This window comes from Girardinichthys multiradiatus, chromosome 10, assembly GCF_021462225.1.
Source record: "Girardinichthys multiradiatus isolate DD_20200921_A chromosome 10, DD_fGirMul_XY1, whole genome shotgun sequence".
Classification (NCBI taxonomy): Eukaryota; Metazoa; Chordata; class Actinopteri; order Cyprinodontiformes; family Goodeidae; genus Girardinichthys; species Girardinichthys multiradiatus.
This window is the reverse complement of record NC_061803.1, coordinates 25,615,083-25,622,300: the sequence shown is the minus strand read 5'-3', so window position 1 is coordinate 25,622,300 and position 7,218 is coordinate 25,615,083.

Sequence of the window (7,218 nt, the reverse complement as noted above, 5' to 3'; positions counted from 1 at the left end):
AACATTTATGTATCCAAAATGTTTTATTCAAATATTATCTAAAGTGTAGACATTCTTCAGATACAAGATGTAACATAATGTGTTTTGTATTGTATGCAGACACACCAGGCTCTAGCTCCAGAGATATTTGTTTTTACAACTAGGGCCTACATATACAAAAGTCTGCTAAATTTTAACTGCTTGCATGCTTAAAGACATTAGACCTCACAAGTAAAGATTAATACAGGCCATAATTTTGTTTATGTGGATAAAATAAGAGGTTTACCTGGACAAAGTTTTGTCAAGTTCCTTATTAAATAAAACAACTATATCTCATATCAAGCTCCTTACTCTTACACTGAGGTTTATCTGCCTGGTAATAGATGTTTGCTCCTTGTTCCAGTGACAAACTAGAACCCTAACCTTCAGGACGATCACAGAGGGCCTGCTCAGGGAAAGGTCCCACCCGTTTTTGAATGCTTCTTGTGTAGGTCCAGTCTGGCACCTACAGCTCACTAGCTCTCAGTCTCAGCAGTTTACCATAAAAATCTAGCAGCCAACAACAACAACAGCACAGACAGACAGAAGAAACATTGACATATTCATGTGTGTGTAACGCCTCGAATTTTGTAGAAGGCTGTATCGCAGAGGGAGATCATCAGGAGACAATTACACCGGCACTTTTCTTTCTATTGGAAATGTTCAAATCATCACACAGCTTTTAAAGCAGAACATATATTGCTGTCTACTTAATTTTTAACTGTTTTCAGGGTGTAACGTGAATCCCATAAATCTGCCGTTGATGAGGTAAGATTTAGGGTTACTGATGGGTATTATGGCTCACCACCCAGGGTTTCTGTCCTTCAGGGGGTGGCATGTGCTTCGAGTAATTGCCTATTGCAATGTACATTCAATGAAGAGTGGGCATTCTTTTATATATGTAAGCACTGCAAGAAAATATGGCTGAAGTTGATAGGTGATATGTAGTTTCCCACTTACACTAAATAACTATTTCACTGTTTTTAAAGACTGGATTTCATCGTCTTTAGTTCAAACCTAAAATACTTAGACTGATCAAACTGAACTGGACTAAGATGCACTGAAAATACTTTGTTTAAATAAAATGTTTTGATTTGTAAAACTATTATTCAATTTGTTAAAATGTACAAAAAACCATCTTCATTGCTATTTTGACATTTTAAGATGCCTTTTGGGGGAAATGTGAGAGCCTTCATATTCTTTTTGGTCAGCTGGGGTTTTAGCCCTGGACTCTCCCATAGATGCTTTCTTTACACGTTCTTCTTATCATTGAATCATGGACACCTTAAATGTGGCAATTGAGGCATGCAGAGTTTTAGATTTTGTTCTGGGATCTTCTGGATGAGTCAGATGTGCCCTTGGAGTAAAAATGGTAAGTCTGGCATACAACCGAATGACTTTGTTGCTCTTCTGTTCTTGAATTTCTGTAGCTCGGGACAGAATGTGTTGCTTTTAGACATCTGATAGCCCACCTCATGATGCCAGACAAGTTCCATTTAGGTAATTTCTTGGTTTTACAGGTCAGTTAGTAAACAGGCCTGGATGTGGTGAATGAGATTGAACCACTAAATGTGATTAATTCACAGTTAATTAATGGTACACAAAAGGGAGTGTTATTGCAATTACTGCTGGATGCCCTTTTCTCCTAATAAATGAAATCATTGAAAAACATATATTTTGTATTTACTTTAGGGCTTTTGGCTAAAGGTATCTAAACTACAAAGCTTTTTTAAAATTCTGTATGTATTTTTGAAGAAGTTATTATTTTCTTTGCCCTCTATTGTGCCTCTGCAAGTCCTGGAAAAGAACTGCAAACATTCCACGCAGTACATGAAGGACAGGAGCAATCAACACTGTGGGTAAAAAGTATGTTCTATATGAGCTATAGTGATGATACATGCAACATCATATTAGGGACTATTTCCTGAAACCACACATTTCCTTTACGAAGGTTTGGATGAAACACCCAACCTTTTTAATGCTCTTAATTTTAATGTGTGTTGCAGCTCTTCATGTCCCAAGGGAGTACCTAAAACTAAAGCAGTATGAGTCATGTTTATAGTCAGAATTACTCTAGAGCAGGCTAGCAGTCTTAAAATGTATTGTAAATTGATTGAGTTGTAGTTGATCTTCTGGGTTTCCGGTTTGGCTTGGACTGGGCGCTAAGAAGGATTAATATGAGAGCGGAGGAGGAGGATGAAACAAAAGGAGGAGGATGTAAGCTTACAGTTTGAGCAACGGACGAACCCAGAATGTAGACTAGCAGGCAGCATGACGGTAGGTGAAAAAAGATTTAATAACAAAAAATTCACTCAAAGGAGGAGGCAGGAACCAAAACAATAAACGGACAGGCAAGACAGGCAAAAACAGACATGGGCAGGCTGGCGAGACAGGCTTGGCGTGAATAACAGGACAAGAGCATGATCTGAAAGCAAGGCTTGAGCATGATTTGATAATGTTTCCGCAAGGAATAAACAGAACGGAGGTGTATATATGGAATGTGAACCAGGTGAAGAAAGGAGCCAGATTAGTTTGGAGCAGGTGAACTGAATAAAGTTAATTGACAGGAGAAAACAAAACGTGGCTGGAGCAAAACAGAGACCCTTGAATACAAACTAGTACACTATGAAATTAAAGCATAACCACATACAAAATACAAAACTTGATAAGACATGAACAAAACAAAAACTAAAGCATGGTTAGGAAAATAATAAACAGAAGCATGATTCAAAATCTAATAATAATAATAATAATAATAAACAGAAGAACAATTCAATACCTTAACTGTGAAAAACATGTAAAGAAAAAACCCGAAACCAAAAACCAAACAACCCCAAATCATAACAGTTTGGGGTGGATAAGCGTTCCTGGAGAAGGCGATCCACAGAGTCTGAGGTTGACAGATGGTGGCGTTTAGTGGTTTGATGATTTGTAGTTTGTTTACTTATTTCCAGGTGGCTATTTGTGGTGGAGCGGATTGTGCCAGAGGGTGGATAGGCAGGTGAGCGTGAGGTAAGTTCCTGTGTGAAGGAAGTGTTTTCAGAAGTAAGGTTCGAGGAGCAGTTAGAAGATTGATTGAGGTAATCTCGAGATGATTTCTACAACTATCCAAGGATTCAGGAAGCCGATCACCACAAAGAGAAAATTGAGCATGCGCACTGACTTGATTCTGATAAGAAGGAGAAACAGGCTCGGGTAAGAGCAGAAAACAAGGGAGCGAATAATGTGTAGTATGCAGGTCTGATTACAACACTGCATAAGTTAACAATCTGGCATCTTCCTTGTGGAATCTGCTCCTCTTTGTTATAGGCCACTTTCAGAACATACTTTCGCCCAATGATCTACATGTATTCTTTACGCCTCGCAATTCAAAAGGACCAAAAATGGAATGGGGGGTTGAAGCAGACCCATCTATGGAGGTAGTCAGAAAACTGTAACCACTATGAACAGTTAGGGGTATTGGGATTGTTCAACAAGTGTGACATAGTGATATAATACCTTCCAAAGACAGCAGCAGGAGCTGCACTGCCACTGGTTTTCACAAAGCAGAACTTTGTTGGTAGTATAATCCTTAATCATGCGAGTAGTTCTAATTGGGAAAAAGAGAGCTAGTCTAATTCAAATTCAAATTCAAAAATACTTTATTCATCCCAAAGGGAAATTAAATGTTGTTGTAGCTCATATTATGCAGGGTTCTTCAAAGAGCCATTGTAGATGCTGATGGCTATGGGCTGTCTTACAGCAGATTTGAAGAAGCCTCTGACTGAAGAAGATGCTCTGGGTTCTCCATAATGTTCTTCATTTTATGAAGAATCCTTCTTTGCACAATGATCTTCAGAGGTTCCAGAGGAGTCCCCAGAACACAGCTAGCCTTCTTTACTAGCTTGTTGAGCTTTATTAAGTGCGTGGCTCTGATGGTGCTACCCCAGCAGATGTTGGAACAAGAGATCACACTCTCCACAACAGAGGATATGCAGCATCATGCTGCAAACACTAAAAGACCTAAGCTTCCTCAAGAAGTACAGTCTGTTCTGTACCTTCTTGTAAACGGTTTCATGGCTGCATCTTCACTCCAGCCTGCTGTCCAGACGAACACCGAGGTATTTATAATCCTCCAACACCTCCACTTCTTCTCCCATGATAGAAATAGCGTTGCACCTATTCCTGTTTCTCTTAAAATCTACAATCATCTTATACATGTTCAAGATGAGATGATTGTTTCCACACCATTCCACAAAGCGGTCTAACAGCTTCTTGTCCATCTCTGATCCACCCTACGACTGTAGAATCATCCGAGTATTCCTGCAGATGACAGAAGTCTGTCTTGTACTAGAAGTCTGAGGTGTAGAGAGTGAAGAGGAATGGTGAGAGTACAGTCCCCTGTGGTGCTCCTGTGCTGCTGACTACCTGGTTAGACTCACAACCCTTCAGTCTCACAAGCTGTGGTCTGTTTGCCAGGTAGTCTTTGATCCAGGAGATTGTTGAGACCTCCACCGGAGTCTTCTTGAGTTTCTGACAAAGGAAATTAGGTTGAATTGTGTTAAATGTAGTGGATAAATCAAAGAACATGATCCTCACAATGCTGCTGGCTTTGTCCAGATGACAGTAGGTTTGTTGAAGCAGGTGTGTGATGGCATCTTCAACTCCAACTCCACAGCGATAAGCAAACTGAAGGAGGTCCTGATAGTTTATTGTTTGCTTACTCAGGTGGGCCAACAGGAGTCTCTCTAGGACCTTCATGATGTGGGATGTCAGGGCAACAGGTCTATAGTCATTGAGGACTGATGGGTGAGGTAAGGTTGAATAGGCACCGCAGAATCCCACAGAACTGCTGCACAGCCCTTCAGGACTCTAGGGCTGCCACGATCTGGACCTGCAGCCTAATTCTGGTTCTGTCTCTCCAGTTGCATCTTCACCTGACTTCTTGAGACACACAGGTGGAAGGGGGTGGCAAAGGGAGCATCAGCATCTTCTTATTTGGTTGAAGGCAAACATGTAAAAGCAGAAGGGTCCATGGCTGACATGGAAGAAAATACATTTGAGGTGTTACAGGACAGCTGTGGGTCCTGTGGGTGAAAGTAGGGTGGGATGTTTGGCTGTGAGCAGGAGAGGAGGATGCTGAGCTTGTTTCTGAACTGAATCTATTGAAGAATGTGTTTAGTTCATTGACTCTGTCCAGACATCCATTGGTCTGATCTTCCTTCTGCTTGAAGCCTGTGATCTTCATCCCTGTCCACACATCTCTGATATTGTTTTGCTGGAGCTTGCTCTCCAGCTTCTTCTTGTACACCTCCTTGCTGTCTCTTATCTTGACTTTAAGTTGCTTCTGTATAATCCTCAATAATTCTCCGTCTCCCTCTCTGAAAGCTCTTTTTTTCTTGTTAAGCAGGTCCTTCAGGTTACTGGTGATCCAAGGTTTGTTATTGGGGAAGCATCTCACGGTTCTGGTGGGGATGATGTTATCCACACTGAAGTTTATATAGTCGGTCACACCCACAGTCATGGCATTGATGTCCTCTCGATTTGGCTGGCACAGTACATCCCAGTCTGTAGCCTCAAAGCAACCTTGCAGGGCTTCTTCAGCTTCCTGTGACCATATTCTCACAGTTCTCTTTATTCAAGGTTGCCTCTGAACAAGGGGCTTATATTTTGAGCAGAGAATGAGATCTGATTTGCCTAGAGGAGGTCTTGCTGTAGAGATGTATGAGTCCTTGACATTTGCATAAAACAAATCCAACGTTTTGTTTTCTCTGGTAGAGCAGCTGACAAACTGTTGAAACGTTGGAAGTGTAGCAGAGAGTGAAGCGTGGTTAAAATCACCAGAAATTGCCACAACAGCATTGGGGTTTTGTGTCTGTAGCTTAGCAACATCTGAGCTAATGGCATCACATGCAGTGTCGGCAACAGCGGATGGTGGAATGTAAACTGTTGCCAAAATAACACTGGTGAACTCTCTGAACTGCAGAGTCACAGTATCATGTCCTGGATTACACCATTTGTTGTTCACAAGTACTGCCAGTCCACCTCCTTTACACTTCCCGTTCCTCTTTAAATCTCTGTCTGCTCGTATGGTCAGAAAGCCTGGCAGAGAGACGCTGGAGTCTGGGATATGATCCTGCAGCCATGTCTCAGTGAAACACATAATACTGCACTCCTGATACTCTGGCTGGGTCCTTTGTAGGGCTCGGAGTTCATCCAAATTGTTTCCCAACGATCTCACATTGCCCATCATGATTGATGGAAGAGATGGTTTCCATGGAGAAGAGACAGCGCCTCCTTTTCAGGTGACGCATCATAACAAATGTCCAAAAGTAAAAAAGTATCAGCATAAATCCATCCAGCTGCCCAGCATCCGATACCAGTGAGGATGACTGTTCAAAAAATAAATTTTATCCACCACAAGGGAATTTGAGTTCTTAAAAAGAATTAATCAGAACAAATTGGAAATTTGAATTTGAATTGAATTTAAAAGTAACAGAGCCATTCCAACCTGCTGCCACCTTGAGCGGTGTAATTCTAGAAATATTAGTAAAATTACATTCCTCAAGAATGTCAGCACTTAATTCCCTTAATTATTCCTTGCCTGTTAAAAATATTGTTCTACAAGCTTCACTTTCATAAATTATGGTTAAAGGAAAAAATTCTCCTTTTAAAATGGAGGTGTGGACTGACTTAATGCAATACGCTGAATTTCCTTAGATAATTTTTTTTACCAATTTGAATTAATAAACTAAGTTTGATTGCACTGTTTGATAGTTAGGATGAATTGGAATTTTGGTACCGGACTTGAAATCTGTATGATTCGACTATGCTGACTTTGTAAAGTGCCTTGAGACGACGTGTTGTGAACTGGCGCTAGATTGACAAAACTGAATTGAATTGAATATACAGTTTAATGGCTCCATCTGATGGAAAAAATTAGGCATAACTTCGCTTTCAGAATGTTGTGGGCATCATTTTTCAACATAGTAAAAGGGTAAATTTTATCAACTGATTTTTTTATTTTTTTTTTCGGCTTCTTTGATGGTGATCATTAGTCTGACCTGTCAGACATGTGAGTCAGAGACTTCATGCAACACAACACAGACTTTAAGGTTAGGTTTAAAGAAAAGGATTCTGCAATGATAGAATAGAAATCTGACAAAAGATGTGAGAGTGTGTGGAAACAGGCATGTAGTCCCAAATAAACAGTAAACAAAC